This window comes from Propithecus coquereli, unplaced genomic scaffold, assembly GCF_000956105.1.
Source record: "Propithecus coquereli isolate 6110/MARCELLA unplaced genomic scaffold, Pcoq_1.0 Scaffold28, whole genome shotgun sequence".
In the NCBI taxonomy this organism is placed as follows: domain Eukaryota; kingdom Metazoa; phylum Chordata; class Mammalia; order Primates; family Indriidae; genus Propithecus; species Propithecus coquereli.
The window spans coordinates 1,632,875-1,650,984 of record NW_012148396.1 but is presented as its reverse complement, the minus strand read 5'-3'; the positions used below and the strand labels follow the sequence as shown (position 1 = coordinate 1,650,984).

General features: G+C 45.7%; 1 protein-coding gene across 1 annotated transcript in view; it reads left to right on the top strand.

Moving 5' to 3' along the window:
- KCNQ3 (potassium channel, voltage gated KQT-like subfamily Q, member 3) overlaps nt 1–18,110 on the top strand; it is a 308,368-nt gene that overhangs the window by 278,295 nt on the left and 11,963 nt on the right. The window lies entirely within an intron of this gene.

Below are 18,110 nucleotides of genomic sequence, written 5' to 3'. Positions count from 1 at the left end.
GTACCCATTAGCAGTTACTCCTGGTTCCTCCAGGAGTTACTCCTCTTTCCTCCAGCTCCTGCAACCACCAATCTGCTTTGTCTCTAGTCTGCCTATTCTGTAACATATAATACAATAACAAAATCATATAAGGTGTTGCCTTTTATGTATGGTCTCTTTCACTTTGCATAATGTTTTCAAGTTTCTTCCTGTTGTAGTAGGTACCAGAACTCTTTATTCTTTTTTTACAACCAAATAATATCCCATTATATATACCACATTTTTAAATCCATTCATCAGTTGATGGACATTTGGGCTGTTTCCACTTTTTGGCTACTGTGAATGGTGCTGCTATGAACATTCGAGTACACGTTATTTTGTGGATGTATGTTTTCAACTGTCTTGGGTATATGCCTAGAAGTAGAATTGGCAGGTCTATGTTTAACTCTTTGAGAAATGGCCAGACTGTTTCCACAGTGGTTGCATCATTTTACATTCCTGTCAAAGATTTCAGAGGATGCAGTTGTGTAGCCCATTTGCTCCAATCAGGCCACATCAGAATTTCCAGCTCAGTGTAGTCCTTTGCTAATTTGCACATATCTGTGTGTTCGGGCCTATCACTGATGGGTGATGGTGTTCTTTTTTTGTTTTTCTTTTATTACCACTTACAATTATAAACTCATTGTTTTTGAGTTGCAAAGAACCTCAGAGAGTTTTAAGTCCAAAATCAATTTTATATGAGAAGAAACAGGGACCCCACCTCTAGAAGTTCGGGAACTTGCTCAAGGCCACCCATCAAGTTGGGCATATCGGAGACCAAACCCAGGTCTTCTGACCTGCTGGTAGTGGACACTGCAGAGACCTCATATAAGTAGGTAGTAGGGGTCTGAGAAGGTATGGGAAGGTGCTGGGGCTGGGGGTATGGTAGATAAAACATTCTTGTATGCAAGCAGATGTTTAAAACCGGACATTGCTTTCCATCCACAGAAAAGCACGTACACTGTTGGGTTCCCTAGAAGTGATGGTGGAATTACACCTGACCTCACATATCCTGCAGCTGCACTGTCCAATATGGTAGCTGCTGGCCACAGGTGGCTATTGAACATTGGACTGTTACTAATGCAACTGAGGAACTAAGATTTTAATTTAAATAGCCATATGTGACTAGTGACTACCCTATCGGACAGCACAGCTCCGGAACTGATCGATATTAGAACTAAAACGGAGATGAGGAGACTCAGATCCGGAAAGTAGAGGATACTCGACCAAGAACAGTTAGTTCATTGTGCAGCCAGGACTTGTTCCTTTGGTGACCAGGGTCAAAATTATTGGCGTGCTTAGCAGTGGAGAAAGGGCCACTATATGCAGTAGTCATTTCCTGGGCCCAAATAGCACTGGGTCTGCTTTCAGGTAAGCTGCCTTATATAAGCTTTAGGATGTCTTGGAAGGTGAGTAGAGGGTAACGCCATTTTTCATAACTACATAATCAGAGCATCAGTATGATTAATTAGCTTGCCTAGTATCACTGAGCTAATAAATGAAGAAACAAAGATTGGAACCCAAGTCTTATGGCAAAGCCCATGTTTTTCCCATTGTATCTCTGGGAAGAAAACATGATTTAGGGAGAAAATTGGATAAAAGTAGAATGAGACAAGAGTTATTTGGATAACAACGACCACTTCTGGAGATTGCTGTTGTGATGGTTAAATTGGAGAAAATGTGTGAAGGTAGTCGTCTTAGTCCCTGGCCCACAGCAGGTGTTCAGTGTGTGCCGGCTGAGCTGGGCTGGAAGGAAGTAGCGATGCTACAGCACAGAAGAGATGAGGGGGGAAGGGAGGACACTAAGGTCCCAAATTATTGTCCTGTGAAACTACCGTTACGTTACTAGCCACGGGGCTAGAACACCCTTGCTGGAAGGTGGTTAAAAACCTTCTATTCGTTTCTTCCATTCACTTAGCAAATGGTTACTGAGATCCCTTATGTGCGAGGCACTGTTTGGCATCGACAGTGAACCACACAGGCTAACTGTGCTGGTCCTGTCAAAGGAGATGGAGACAGGACAGGGAAGTACCCACTGGATGTCGTCACTTGGAATTTGCCAGGCCTTTGGCTAGAGCACTCTCAGGGGAGCAGTGGGCATAGGCCAGACCACACGGACTAAAGAGTGACGAGGAAATGAGCACGTGGGGACAGCGAGGGCAGGTGGCGCCTGGGGTGGGACACGGGGCCAGGGGTTTTCCTTCCTGGGGAGGGTCTAGTGGAGCAGGCTGAGTGTGAGTGCAGTGGGGGAGAGAGCACAGTGGAGCCTGTGCTGTCATCGGAAGAGCAGGCCCTTCATTCACCGGCACAGGACGGAAGCCCAGGGTGTGTGTAACACTCTAACCCTTCCCTCTGCGGTGACTTCTCCTCCAGTCTTGCCTTCAGCTGCCCACTCAGCTTTCCTGTCCCCTGTTTCTGCCCACCCTACTTCTTCTGGATTCGAAGACCCAGAGAATCCCAGAAGGTCACAGCTTTCTCCGTGCACATGCTCTGAGAACAGCTAACCTGCCCTTTATTGTCCAGGAGGGGAAACTCGATGTGCGACCAGCCCAAGGCCACACTGGAACTAGATGCTGAGCTGGCCCTGGACGCGGGATCCTCCACTCTCCAGGAGCCTTTTGCTTGTGTGCTATGATTCTCTCATTCTCTCCCCATGGCCCCTGGACTCCCGGGATAGGCCAGCCATTCTTTCAGCATTTAGTGAGCACTCCCCACATGCTGGGGTGTAGGGTGCTCAGAGACTCTGCCCTCAAGCGGCTCACGGACTACACATGATTGTAGGACAGCGTGACCCGAGTGATGATGGCAGAGTATGATCCCACATGTGCAAGGATTGGCTCAGTCTAGATCCCGGGCAGCTTCATAAGAACCCTAAGGAGAGGCCCCTCCAGGTGGAACATAATGGCTAAGTAAGGCTGTTCCAGGCAGCGACCAGAGGAAGGGAGCTCTAGGCGGGGGCACAGCCTGAGCAAAGGCTCGGAGTCTTGGAGTGTGCACAGCACAGCAAGGCTAGGAGTGACTCGTGGCTAGGAGTGGGGGCTCTGGAGCCAGGTCCCCTGGCTTTGGATCCTGGCTGCTGCTTCCTGTAAGCCCTTGAGCAATTTATTTAACCTCTCTGTGCCTCAATTTTCTCTTCAGGAAAATGGGATGATAACAGCACTTACCTCATAGGGTTGTTATGAGGATTAAATGAGTTAATCCATAAAAAGCCCTTATAATAGTATTTGAGTAATAATTACTGCTCAGTCAAGGTTAGCAGTGATGACAGTGTTGACTATGGTGATGGTGGTGGTGACAGTTACGGAGTGTGTGGCTGCTACATTGTGACATTCCTGGCTTCCTGATCTGTCTGTCCCCAGCACTAAACAAAACTGCTGAGCCCAGCACGAGGGCTGGGGCAGAGTCGGGGCTCAGCAGCCATTTTCGGGACGGATGAATGAGTGAATGTGTGGCTGGGAAGAACCTCAAGCGGGCAGAGCCAGCGGCGGCAGTGCGGCTGGGGTCCTGGGGTCCTGGGGTCCGGCTGGGGAAACCCGCCTCCTTGGCTGTTTCCCCCCGCACGGACCATCTGGGCCTAGAGCTCTGCTCTGTTCTGCCGTCTTTAGAGGGAAGCTTTGGTGCAAACACTGGGGAAGGATGCAGCTGTTCCACGTAATTTATGCTTTGTTTATTTTTTTTTCTTTCTCCCTCTTCTTACAGGAAAGAACAGCTGGAAGCAGCAGCCAGGTAAGTTTCTGATTACGAGTCCCCTTCTTCCCACCACTGTGCTGGGACAGGGGGTCCATCGTAGGGCCCCTGGTGGCTGTGCTGGTCACAAGATAGAGTCCTTGGGGCTCACTGCTGTTCTGACTGCTTCATTCCTCTGCCATTTGCATGTCAATTTACTCAAGGACGCCTTAATAGGAATCACTGCAGCAGCCACTTGTTAGTGTCTCCGGTGGGCTGGTTCTGTGACAGGAGTTCCACATACGTCACCTCATTTGGCCTTCACAACCCCCATGTAAGACAGGCCCTGATATCCTCATTCGTGGATGGGGAGATTGGGGCTCAGAGAGGTTGAGCCATTCTCCCTGGGTCACACAGCGACTGAATGGCGATACCCAAATTGAGAGTCAGGTATGAATATTACGACTATGTTATTTCCATGACATACTGCTTCATTTTAAAACATTATTGCTGAAAAACCACATGTAAGGCCTCACAATTGATCTCCTGGACTCCACGTCCAACTGCTCTCCTTGTAGAGCTGGCAGAATTTGGGCAGAGGAGGTGACAGGACCCTGAACTACCTTGTAGGGGAACTCCGTGAGAGCAGTGGCCTTTGGGAAGCTGAGTCAAGTCCTCCTGAGTGAGTACAGGAAGCCCCATCCACACGTAATCTCACGTGGAAGGAGCAATTGCAGACAGCGCCGGTCGTGTCCTTTGTGTGCGTTTTCAAACAGCCGCTTGTTTCTCGCCCAGACCCAGTTTGGACTGTAGGGGAGATTGGGGAGATTGGAAAGGAAGGCTGGGTAATTGACAATGACAACCTCAGGGCAGTTGCTAGAGGACCTCTAGCACCCGTGGCTCCTAAGGCAGAGTGGGAAGACAACACAGAGAGCTCTTCCAGATATTTCTACAGAAGCTGAGGCCCCCTGAGAGGATAGGCTCACCCCAAGTCCCACAGCCCATGAGCACCAGGGCTCACAGCATCCAGGTTTCAAGACTCCCAGCAGGTGTTCTTCACTCTCCTTCTCTCGTGACCAGCGGGGTTTTAAATCACACAGATGTTAATACTGCAAGTGAATTATTATATCTACCTTTAGAGCCTTTCTATACAAACATGAACAGAATGCCGCCAAACTGGAATGTACCACTGTGCATTGAATTCAGCGCTGCTGGTTCAATTTGGGCCCAGATAGATGCATTTTGAGGCTTTCCTGGGGATGCCTCTGCCATCATAGAAAAGGGACTCTCTGAAATCTGGTCTTCAACTCGCTCACGCCCCTGTCAAGAGCCTCCACTCTGCCAAGGGTGCAGCAGGAAAATCTATTTCATGATTTCTCGAGGTCAGAGTTGCTGGGTATTTGGTGGCTCTTCCTCCTCAAAGGAGAAGAGCAAGGTCAGTTATGTGAGCCACTCAATCTCCTTTATCCACAACTGGAGCAGCAGTCGGGTTTGGCTGATGGGTTAGCAGGTGAGATGCCAGGTGCATTTATAGCTGCACGGTCTGGGGGTGAGAATGAGATCTGGAGGTAGGGTGGGAGAACTGTCCACAGAGCAGTCAATTCCTTTAGCCGAGAAGGCAGGGAACACGGGGACTACAGGATGGTCAGCAGTGCACGTATGCATTAGATTAATACCTACTGACATGCATCTTCCACCTTCTGCAACCAGCTGACAGCTAACTGGTGTTGCAATCTGACTTTATTAGTATTTCTAAATAGAGTCAGTTCATCTTATTGCCTACTTCTAGCATAAGTATCCCACATATCTGTTTACTTGTCAGCTGAGGAAAGAATTATGTTCTCAGTGACTTAACAGATCCTGGGGCTATTCGGAGGATAAGAAAAATAACTTTTGAGTCAACTTATTGAAAAGAGCTCAAGCCCATAGTTAGTTATAAAGCTATTGCTTTATAAAGGTTGTCTTGACTGTTTTGATTTATGTGGACTTGTTTGAGGAACATAAGCCCAGCTGAATTCTTGCTGTGACGGAGAGGCTGGCTTTGATAATTTTACCCTGAGTGCTTTACGTATGTCATCTTGGTTCTCTCTCCTCGCCTAGTTTAGATGCCCCACCCATAGTGCTCTTAGGTGGGACTCAGAATTTCCCCAATAAAGCATATATGCAGGTGTGTGTGTGTGTGTGTGTGTGTGTGTGTACATTTTATTATGCTCAACCCCTAGTAAGCCTGCAATAGAAGTTGACTGTCTTCCTTCTGATTAACCTCAGAATCATAGCTCCTGAAAAGGAAGCATAAAATGTCTCTCTAGACCATGAGCTCCACAAACTTACCACTGTGCCTGAAATATAGGATGTACCCCATAAATATTTGCCAAGCGAATAAATAAATGACCTAATTAAAGCATGGATTATACCCCATTTCACTTACAAGGAAGTTGAGCTCAAGCATTCACGTAACTTACACCTAAGTCATACACAGCGATAGCCAAGGTGGGCCTTTCAAATGCAGCTCTGTCTGGCTCTCTGAAGAAGCCTGTGCTCCTTCTGCCACATAGGGCTGGTTCTGCTGCAGCAGAGGTGGTTGCTGTGCCATCCTAGCTGTCCATGAATAGAGCGAGGTCGTTAATCCGACAGACACGTGATCTGAACACTTGTTCTCCCTCGGCCAGGAAATCCTACCTCGCATCTTCATAAAGCTTCTCCTTCACTTCATCTGGGGCTCTGCCTAGTGTCACTTCCCAAGAAAGCCCTCCCCTGACCCTCCACCCAGGCCCCTCAGTATCCATCCCCTTGATCCTGTGATGATTCCTTAATACATTATATGTATTAGACAAAATACTTCCAAGAAGCTGGACTCTGTTTTATCTACTGCTATATCTCCAGCACCTGAAAAAGTGCCTGGAACACACCTGGCATGTGGTCAGCTTTCTGTAGATATGAACTTACTGAGAGCGTGGACAGATGGACAGAGGGATGGATGGATGGACACAGTCTTTATTCTGCAAGTGTCACAGACACAACTTAAACTACTCTGGACTGAGAGCAATGACATGGCTCACACAGCCGCCATCGGAGCAGGTGGGGACCCCTGAGAAACGAGGAATGGGGCCCTCTGGGTTTCCTCTCTTTGTCTCTTGCCTCTCCTTCTCCTTTTGTTTTCACCCCATCAGCTGACTTGCTCCAAACCAATGAAACTGTTGATGCTGAGAGACTCAGGACCACGTGTTTTTTCCTCTTTCTTCTGTCCATCTGTCCTTCACCCAACACTAGTTTAAAAAACCCCGGAGAAGCACTCCAGTCAGCCCAATTTGGGTCACACCTTCACACCCTGGATGATCTCTATGCCTCGGAAGGTGAAGGCTGACCACGTGGACCGGGCTTCCACGGTAGAGTGGGCGGGTGCACATGTAAGTACCACGATTAGCTGCCTCCACTAGAGTCACTTGATGCAAATGGGGACAATCGGCTCCTGAAAAGAATAGGCTCCTGTTTTCCCAAAGAATGAGGATGAAACATCAAGCAGACAAAAACAATAGTCGTTCATCACAGGCATAAGTTCTACCTACAAATTTTCAAATTCCTAATAATCATATTGCATTAAAGAACATCAACAGTAAATCATACTAAGCCTCATTTATTCTATAGATTATGTCAAAAAAGACTTTGGTATTTTGTGTGAGGCCCATCATTTTGAACATCGATTGTAACTATTCAGTAGATGTGCAGCAGTGCTGATAGTTAAGGGAATCTTTTTTTTAATAAAAACAAGCATTTTTAAAATTCTCAAAACAGTTAACTGTGTTAACAACAACTGCTTGCCTCAGCCCAATGATTCACTTCGTATTTCAAACAATTTAATGTGAACAGCAGCCTTCAAGACTTTTCTTCTCTGTGTCTGTCTTTGGAAAGGAAAGAAATTTTCCCCAGCTACCTTCTTTATCTTCTATGTGGTGATGATGTCTGTCCCATTACAGAGCTGTCAAATTTAGTAGAGCATTCTTCTCTGGACCAAAGAATTCAAGTATCATAACAGTAACTTACAAAGGATGCTTACTATTTGCTTGGTATAGTTCTAAGCACATCTGATGTCCATCGCCACCTACGAGGTAGGTACTATTTTTAATCCCCATTATATACATGAGAAACTGAGGTTCAAATAGGTAAGTGACTTGCACAAGGTCATACAGCTAGAAAGTGGCACGAACAGGACTTGGATCCCACTGGCCTATCTCCATAGTTCATGGTCCCAACCGCTATGCGAGTCCCCTCTGGTTATTGGGAGTGGTTACCTGATCAGTCCCTGCAGGCATCCCTTGTGCTGGTTTTGTTCTCTTCTACCTTTCCTGCCTCGCGTAGCTGGAGTCTCTGCCATGAGACGAGGTTGTAGAGGTGAGAGAAAGCACAGAGCCAGGATCGTATATGGAGTGAAGGAGCATTTGGCCAGACACTGTAATTCAAACTTAGACATATACAATTTTTCTGAGTCATGGGTGATGTTGGCAGTAAGAGACCTTCCATGCCCTAGAATCAATGACTACTGAAGGTAACCAGGAATGTAGAGATCAACTAATCCAATCCCCTAACTTTACTGATGAGAAAACCGTTACCCAGAGCAAAACAAGAGGCTTGGGCACAATCCTACAGTTATTAGTTTTCTCTGCTGCCATCCAGACCCTGTAGCACTGTCCCAGGCCACAGAGTAACTGAGACGCAAAGGTGAGACTCAGACCAGTTATGTTTAACCTCAGAAGGATCCCAGACATATCCTGAAGACTTAATGTCAATTTTCCTTTTGGAATAATGAGGGTGGGGGTAAGTATAACTCTCTTTCCCCTCTGATTTAGGAACCAATTGAAAAATAGACCTGGGAGTCAGAGAAGGATTCAAATATAGGTTACATCTGCTGGGTGAAGCAGGGCTGGTTCTGGAGGCAAAGGGAGCTTCATGACACTTCTCACCCAGTCTGGCCTTGGAAGTAGCATGGGCACAGACAGCAGCCAGCCACCAGGCACAGAGAGCTGGAGAAAGACCACATGTCAACACTGGCATTTGCTACGGAACTCGCCCAGTAAAGGAACACGAGCCAGTGGCTGCTGCACACTCACCGTAACCCAATCAAATAGTTCACCTCTTCCCATGGAGAGAAGCCAGGAGAAGCATAGAGGCTTCTTCCTAGTTCTTCTGAGAGTGTGGAAATTCCATTTTTATGGCTTCAAAAACATGGGAAAGGATGATCCTCCCTGTGTGTCACATAGCCTGCTCTCTACCTACGAGCACATCATTCCTCAGCACATGAGAATGTGTCACAGCGCCTTGACTTGGTTCCATCAGCCTGAAAACAGGCCTTTTCACTAAGTATATCCCCTAAGCCCTCATGGTTTGCTGTGTTAGCTTCCTGCAGCAGCCATAACAAATTACCACAAACCGAGTGACTTAAAACAGCAGCAATGCATTCTCTCACAGTTCTGGAGGCTGGAGGTCTGAAATCAAGGTGTCGCCGGCCCACACTCCCTCTGAACACTCCATGGGAGCATCCCCCTTTGCCCCTTCCTAGTTTCTGGTAGTTAGTGGTGATCCTTAGGGTTCCTTGGGCTTGTAAACCCATCACTGTGATCTCTGCCTCATCTTCACATGGCCGTCTTCCCTGAATGTGTCTGTGTCTCTGTGCTCAAATCTCCCTCGCCTTTCTCCTATACAGACAGCAGTCATTGGCCCACCTAATCCAGGAAGCCCTCGTCTTAACTTAATTACACTGCAAACACCCTATTTCCAAACAAGGCCACACTTACAGGTATCAGGTCAGGGACTGAACATGTTTTGAGGGGATATAATTCTACCCTCTACATTTGCAAAGGGAAGTATTAGGGGTTGCATATGGCAGGAAGCTGTCTCAGTAGATCCAATATAGAAGATTTGAGATGGATGTTTATGAAATATTTAGATTTTATTATCCCCCTACACCGATGAGAACACTGGGGATTAGTGAGGTAAAACAACTCACACAGAGGCTGGGATGTGAACCTGGGTATGCCCAGCTCCCTCCAGATCTGTGGTCTTTTCTCCTCTTTAACCAGTGACCAGAAGTAACCAGGTGGTAGAATTCGGAGGTGGTCATAACCATAAGGGCTGAGAACAGACTCCAGAGTTAGACAACCAGACTTCAAAGCCCAGCTCCTCTTCTTACTAGCATGTGTTCTTAGCAACTCACACACCTCTCTGTGTCTCCGTGTCCTTACCTGTGCAGTGGGGGTGATAACAGCACTGACCCCGTAGGCTGGCTGGAATGACACCTGTCATGCCTAGAAGAGAGACTAGCATGTAGCAAATGCTTACTAGAGATTAGTGCTGATCAATTGGTGTATTATTCATACCCGAGATTTGGGTACATGGAGAAAATAATTATTTTTAGGAGAGCATCAGAGAAAAATATATTGCTCTTCACAGTCACATTGGTATGTAAGTCTGTGTGTCTTTGGAGCACCAACTGCAATGTCCTGGAATCATGCTTATAGATTCTCAGGCTCACCGGATCAGAGGAAACCAAACAGGCCCTTGAGTTCAGCAGTGCTGACTTTGCAAACCTGTTCAAATGAGAGAGAACCAAGTTAACACATCGCAGTTATTTCAAAGCCATGAAGCTGTTCCTTCCAGGCCATGGGTGGTCCAGTCACGATCCTGCTTCTTCCTCACCTTCCCTGCTCTTCTGCTTCCCGAGAATAGCAAGTCCCTTAGGAACCACCCACCACCTGGACCCATGTCCCTTATCACTAAAAGGCAGAGGTTGGGCTAGACGATTCCCAAGCCACTTCAGGGCCTGTGTGCTGTCAACGGAAAATCCCAAGGTTTATGAATTTGGAGAGGAAAACTTTATTTCTTATAAAGTGTTACAGCCTTCAGGCTATGAGCAAGACTCTGGCCAAAACCAGAGGCAGACACTTCGAGGGAGGGAAAGGTGAGACAGGAATTTATGCTAAACGAGTTGGCCAAGCATGCATAGTCAACAGTTCTAGAAGCAGCTATGAATATTCACAAAGGGGGGACCCGCACATGCACAGTAAACAAACACGCATGTTACATACACCCCACGTTCACTTCGCAGTGGAGACTAAACATGAAAATGTATTACAACTGGGCTCTGTATGTCAAAAGGTAAAGCAGGGACACAAAGGCACTCAGTGTTCAGCCGCTGAAAACTGGCCAGAACCAGTCCATAATTGGTGGTCTCTTACTAGGAGAAAGTTAGTGAAATCAGTCTCTTGTCCAATCAGAGCTGTAGCTGTGGCTTGTGGAACAGGTGGCGGGGACCAGTTAGTATCTGGCAGTCAGTGAGCTGCAATTGTTTTAATGTTGCTTATGCAGTGCTTGTTTACCTGCTAGAGTGAAAAAAAAAAAAAAAAAACGTGTGGCAATTAGAACATAGTTTATTCCTTAAGTGTAGAGGTATGTGACTTAACCTTGGACTGGCATGGCCTTAAGTCTTGTTTATAATTTGGTATCTTATTGCCGCAAAGAGTCCCTTGTGTCAGTCTTGTGATCTCTATTTTAGCAGTGCTGTGAGTTTGTGGCACAGTAGCAGCATTGAAGCCATGTTGTTTTGCCACATTAGACACTGTAAATTACAGATTACTTTTAATAATTTTGGCTATATGATTTTTGAGCATATTACCAAACCTCTCTGTGCCTCAGTTTCCTCATCTATGTGATGGTTATAATAAGAGTACTTACTTCCTACAGCTGTGGCAAGGATTAGATGCTTAGACTAGAACCTGGCCCATGGTAAGTATTACTTAAGAGCTTGCTTTTATTATTACCATTATTAATATTCTGACTGGCACCCAAACTTTTAGGTTTCCTATGCCTGGGGTCCCTAGAAATGCAACTCATTATACTATAGGGCTAGCTTAGGAGTCAGATCAACCCAAATGTGCATCCCAGCATTGCAATACTTTTCTCCTTCCTGCCTTCCCTAACCTAAACACTAAGCACCTTTGTGTCAGCCCTGGAGACTCCTGGGAAACTGTAACTCACAGCTCAGTGGGGAGGCCCTCACCATCTGATGGGGGAAGTGGTTTTGTCTTCCAAAAAGAACAACATAATGTATGTCGGTGGCGGGGTGCTGGTATGGACATATTATAGACGCAGGGGTGGAGGGAATGGGCACAAAGGAAGGGAGCTCTAAGTTCTACCTGGAACAAGAAGTCAAGAGAGAATCCACTGAGGGGCTTTCCTTTGGCCCAGCTGTCAAGAGCTGAGTAGATTTTTTCTGGGCTAAGAAAGGGATTAAAGCCCTAATTTGTTCCTTCCTGCCTTCATTCTTTCATCCTTCCAGTTAGAAAGCCTGGGACGCCTGAGTCTGTGATCTTTTCCCAGGCCACCTGTTTCTATATGAGAAATCCCTAGAAATGCTAACTCATTAGATCAGTTAAGAAGCACACTGATGTCCCAAGGTAAATGCATAGAAAACCCAAATAAACAATGAGTCCTTATTTCTCTACAGCAGAATCTGTTTTGTAGGTAGAAACGACGTGTATTGTTAGAGTTCTCCAGAGAAACAGAACCAGTGGAATATGTAGAGACATATAAAAGGATATTTATTATGGGAATTGGCTCACACAAGTATGGAGGCGGAGAAGTCCCACGATCTGCCATCTGCAAGCCGGAGAACCAAGAAAGCCGGTGGTGTCACTTTGTCCAAGTCCAGCAGCCTGAGAGCCACGGAGGCTGCTGGTACGAGTCCTGCAGCTCCAGCGTCCACGGCAGGAGAATAGGGATGTCCCAGCACAAGCAGAGAGGGAGAATTCACCCTTCCTCCACCCTTTTGTTCTATTTGGGACCTCAAAGGAGTGAAGGATGCTCAACCACACTGGCGACAGCAGATCTTATTTACTCGATCTACTGATTCAAACCTTAATGTCTTCCAGAAACACCCTTACAGACACAACCAGAAATAATGTTTATCAGTTTTCTGGGGATACCACAGCCCAGTCAACTTGACACATAAAATTAACCATCACACAAAGGATATGAGCTATTTGGTTCTCCCAGCTCAACCATGAACAGTGTGAGAGCTGAGAGAAATTACCATCATCCTCAAGGATGATGCCATTTAAGGAAGACCTGTCGAGTTCCAGGTCCCTGCTGGCCTCTTCTTGTTCATTGTTATCTCATCCTAGTTAAGATATCCTATTTTATTTTAAAGATAAAATATTTTAAGAAACAAAGAGAGACAGCAACTTTCACTCATAGCCTTTTCTTAGAGAGAAAAATAAGGCAGCAAAGCCTCAAAAGTTTGGCATGTGACAGGTGACGGGTGTTTATTACCTGTCCACATCCGTCTTTCTCAGGGTAGACCACAGTGCTAGAGGAGCCTCCCGAAAGGGAGTGCATATCTTGTGTACAGCCTCATCCTTTCCACGTGGGAAGATGGGCGGATGAAAGAATGAAGCAAGAAGGAAAAAAAAATTAGAGCCTTAACCCCTGTAGCCGCTCTGTGCTGGTCACTCTGTCTGTGCCATCTCATTGAGCTCTCACATCAAATGGCATAAAACAGATTATCCACTTCTTCAAATACTCTTTCTTTTGGCTCTAGTGATGCTGCATCTATCCATCATTCATTCATCCATCCATGATTCATTCATCCTCCATCCACTTATTCAGTGAATATTTACTAAGACACTCCTATATACCAGAAACCATTCTAGAATCTGGAAATATAACAATGAATAAGACAGACAGACAAGGTCTCCAGCTACCTACATGACAGGATGCTTCTCAGTCTCCCTAAAAGTAACATGTCCCACACTAAACTTCTGATTTTTTCTCCACGCCTGTTTGTCCACAGGTTTCCCAACTCAAACAAATGGCATCACCACCACCATTTATTTGTGCAGCCAGAAACCAGGAGTGGTTCCTTATCTGGCTCTTTTCTTCACAGCCCATGTAGAATCCATCAGGGAAGAATACTGTTGTTCTATAACAAACTATATGTCAAAGTTCTAGTGTCCTTCTTTTTCTCACTACAATCACCCCGGTCCAAACCACCAGCATCTCTCACCTGGAAAACGTCAGTGGCTTCCTCATTGGTCTTTCTTCTTCCCACCAGTCTGTTCTCCACCAATTTTTAAATTGTGGTCACATCCATATAACATAGAGTTTTACCATATTAACCATTTTTTAAATGCACAGTTCAATAGTAATTGGTAAATTTACATTGTTGTACAACCAATGTCCAGAACCTTTTACTTTGCAAGCCTAAAACTGCGTACCCATTAAGCAATAACTCCCCACTGCCCCCTGCCCCCAGGCCCTGGTATCCATCATTCTACTTTCTGTTTCTATGATTTTGACTACTCTAGATACCTCATCTAAGTGGAATTATATAGTATTTGTCTTTTTATTACTAGTTATTTCACTTAGAGCAATGTCCTCAAGGTTCATCTATGTTGAAGCAGGTGTCAGGATTTCCTTCCTTTTAAAGACTGAGTGATATTCCATTGTGTATCTATCCATTTTGTTTATTTATTTGTTCATTCATGGACAACACTTGGGTTGCTGCCACCTTTTGGCTATTGTGAATAATACTGCTATGAACAGGTATGTATTTTTTTATTGCAAACATGACATACTTTCCTCTTCTTAAAAATCTTTAGTGGCCTTTATGTGTACTGAGAATAAAATAGAAATTCCTATTTTCTATTTGTTTCTAAATCCTATTTTTATTTCTAAAATCCCTGACCGATCTGGCCTCTGATCTCATCTGGTGCCACTCCGCTCCTCCCTTAGGAGGTTTTGGCCATGAGCCCTCCCTTTGGGGCCACAATCCTGGTCCTCATGCCCCTTGCTTCTTCTGTCTGGAGAGCTCTGGTCCCTTTTCTTTGAAGTCAAGCTTCTTCTCACCCTTCTGGTCTCAGCTTCTATATCTGGACCACCATCGCCTTCCTCCTGGACTACTATAATGGGCTCCCCACCCACTCAAGACTCCTTCTCTGACCACTCTACCTAAGTAGACCTCCAGTTCTTCTTCCTCACTGTGCTCTGTTTCCTTGTCAGATTTCTAGCAAAAAATGTGTCTGTTTCCTTATTTTATGTCTTTATCATAAGCTCACTGGAGGCTGAAAACCACATCTGTTTTAATCTCCACTGTATACTCAGCAAGTTACCAGGAGTCTTGCATGTACAAGATGTTGAAAACATCATTGTTGAATAACTCAATAATATTAGCTTCACTTTACAGATGAAGAGATTGAATCAGAAAGAGTTAATGACTTACCCAAGTTGGAATGTTAACTGCTAAGCAGAAATTTGAACCCAGTGCTCTTATCCCAAAGTCCACACTCTTTTCACAATACAGCACTCCCTCTCTCAGCTGAGGTTAGATGCATTTTATTAATCAGAAGGCTGAATATTTTATTCCTCTTCATTCAACATCATAATAATACTTCCAGGCTTACAACATGCCAGGAACTGGGCTAGATTCTGGATATACAAATTGAACAAGGTAGTTTCTGGCCTAAAGCTCGCCTTCTAATTTTTCAACATCAGCACTGTTGATATTTGGGGCAGGTAATTCTCCTGGGGATTCCTGTGCGTTGCAGGATGTTTAACCGTGTCTCTGGCCTCTGTCCACTAGATGGCAGCAGTGCTCGCCGCCACTGCTGGGTCAACAGAAGTTGTGTCAACAAAGTATGTCTCCAGACATTGCCAAATGTCCTCTGTGGCGAGGTGTGGTGGTTTGGGGGATCAAAATCACCCTCAGTGGACAACCACTGATTTAGTGGGACAGTCCCTAGTGAGTCGAAGATTTCACTACGGTGGCCAAGTACCACGGATGAGAAAAGCCTAACGTGTTCTAGGGACACAGTGAATGGATGTCCAAGTGGTCTTAGTTGCTACACTGACCATCCAGACTTGCTGATAAGTGAGCCTTGGGGCTGATGCTTGGGCCACGTTTAGGACAAAAACAAGAGTCATTCAGATGAAAGAAGCGATGAAGGTTTTCCCAGGTGGAGTTCACAGCACGTGCAGAGTGCTAAATGTCAGGGAACTGCTCAGAGCTGACTTTGGCTAGAGTTCCCTGAGTGCTGAGATCCAAGGCAGGAGCCCAGGACAAAATAGCCTTGATTTTACTTTCCGGTCCCCAGTCCATCTATTTGCACTTTCTATAAGTCACGTTTGGAATTGTTGGTCTGCACTTAACAAATCAGGAACCCTGGCTTTCCAAGGAAATCTGATATCAGCTCCAAAGAAGGCTTTTCTTGCAAGATCTGCAGTACTCTCCTAGAACAAGGCCTGAATTATGCACTGGAAATCCATGCGGAGAAGGGCAGAAATGGGTTTTGAGTTTCAAGGGTGAACTTTGCCTTCCACTTAATTATCCTTTGGGGTCTTGGATTTCAGGCAACACAATTAAGAAATAAGCTGATCATCCCCTTTGCTGCAGGAAGAATTCCATAAGCCTCTTAGGTGCAATGGCTGCGAATAATTCTGAGCTGAGGCTTCTGACTTGTGCCGACGACACACCCGGATTTCTAACGCCGTCTAAACTGTCATCTGTGACCAATGGGGTTTTAAGTGAACATGGCCAAAGCAATTTAGATGGCTAGAGGTGGCAGGGAAGCATTTAAAGGCCAAAACAAGAAAATCCTAAGTTCCAGCACAGTTAGAACCAAGAGAGTCCTCTCACTGTCTTTCTAATATTCAGTAATAATACTGAAATTTCAAGTCAGGACAAAGCGGCTGCTATTAATTTTGTCTTGCTTAGTTTATCCAGAATTAAGCTCCTCATATACTTACCTCCTATGGAGGTGGAGTGCAATGACAATGTGGAATGTTTTGAGACTAGCATTTAGAAGTACTGTAAAATAATATATAAATCCCCAAAACTCATTCTGTTCATTTAAGAAAAAGAACAAAAGCTTGTTTTGTGGCCAAGGAAATTGTATCCATCCTTTTCACACAGGCCCTACTGCTTCTGTGGGAAGAGGATTACTTACCGGGATAATGATGACAGCCAGCATTTATTGGGTGCTTCCTGCATCCCAGACAGCCAGCCAAGGGCTTGGCACTCATTGCCTCGTTTAACCCTGAAACATCCATGCAAAGTGACACTTATGGAAGCTGGGGACCAGAGGGTATAAGTGATGTGTCCTAAGTCACATGGTTCATCAGGACACTTTCACCCAGGCTGGTTTTGCCCCAAAGCCCATGATCTTAGCCACTATGTTGCACATCCAGGTGTGCTAAGCAGAGGAATGTGCTGGGTTCAAAGATAACCAGGCAGAGTCCCTGCCTAGTTAGGACGCCCGAATGCAAGGGGGCAGGCAGACGTGGAAATGTGTGGTCTCCACACAGTGGGGAGCAGGCAAGCCTCTGTGTGTTCAGCTGAGTTCCTGCTTCATCCACTATTTTTAGCCCACGGGCCCTGATGTAGTCTCTGTCCTATTAGCCATTCATCTAGTACCAGTCAGGAAAGCAGTTCCAAACATTTTTACTTTAATTCAGGGAAGATGGAGCTGCTGAATATTAGAGTTTCTTTCCATTTACCCTGGGCTGGTTATTAGTGGAGTTCCTCAGCTGAACTGCTGGAACAGTGCTGGGTGAGAGAGAACAGGTCTAGAAGGAGCCGGGACTTGTAAGTGCCCCCTGCTCATTCATATAAGCATTCATTTACTCAACCATTTGCTCATTTGTTATTTGAAATATTTCTTAGTGCCTTCTGTATGCCAGACTGTAGGCAGTAAACATTACACATATTATCATATGTAATACTCCCCCAACCTCCGTGAGGCAGATACTGTTCGTCTCCCTTAACAGATGAAGAGCTGGTGTTCAGAGAGCAGAGGCTGACTGCTTGGCAGGAGTGTCCATGCCTCATCTCTGCAGCACCAACCCCACGACCCCCACACTGCACCAAGCTACAAAGGAACCAGCAGCTTCTGGTGGAAGCACATGGCTGTCCTAACTAGACACACTCTTCGAAAAATACAACATTGTCTCAAACCCATGCAGAGCTGATTCGACCAGCCATTTACTTTCACACCGTTATTTATTCCACAAGTATATGAGTGCATAAGTGTCTGTTGTGTGCCAAGCCCTGTGTCGGGTAGTGAAGAGGACATTGCTGCGTCGATGTGTGAAAACACGCAGTGTGGCTCTCTTTGGAAAATACCGTACAAAGAGGACTTTATTCCTTATGCTCATTATGGCAGGAGGGCAGAGGTTGAGAAACAGAGGGACAAAATTAATATTTAGAGAGCACCTGCTGTGTGCCAAGCCTGTGTCACATCCTTGACAAACATCATCTCACAGCAACCAAGTGAAATGGAACGTGTATTCCTGTTTTACAGATGAGGGGCTGAGGCTTGAAAGGACAGACATTTGCCCCAGGTCAGCCAGATGGGAAGGGTGGACCTGGGCTTAAGTCAAGG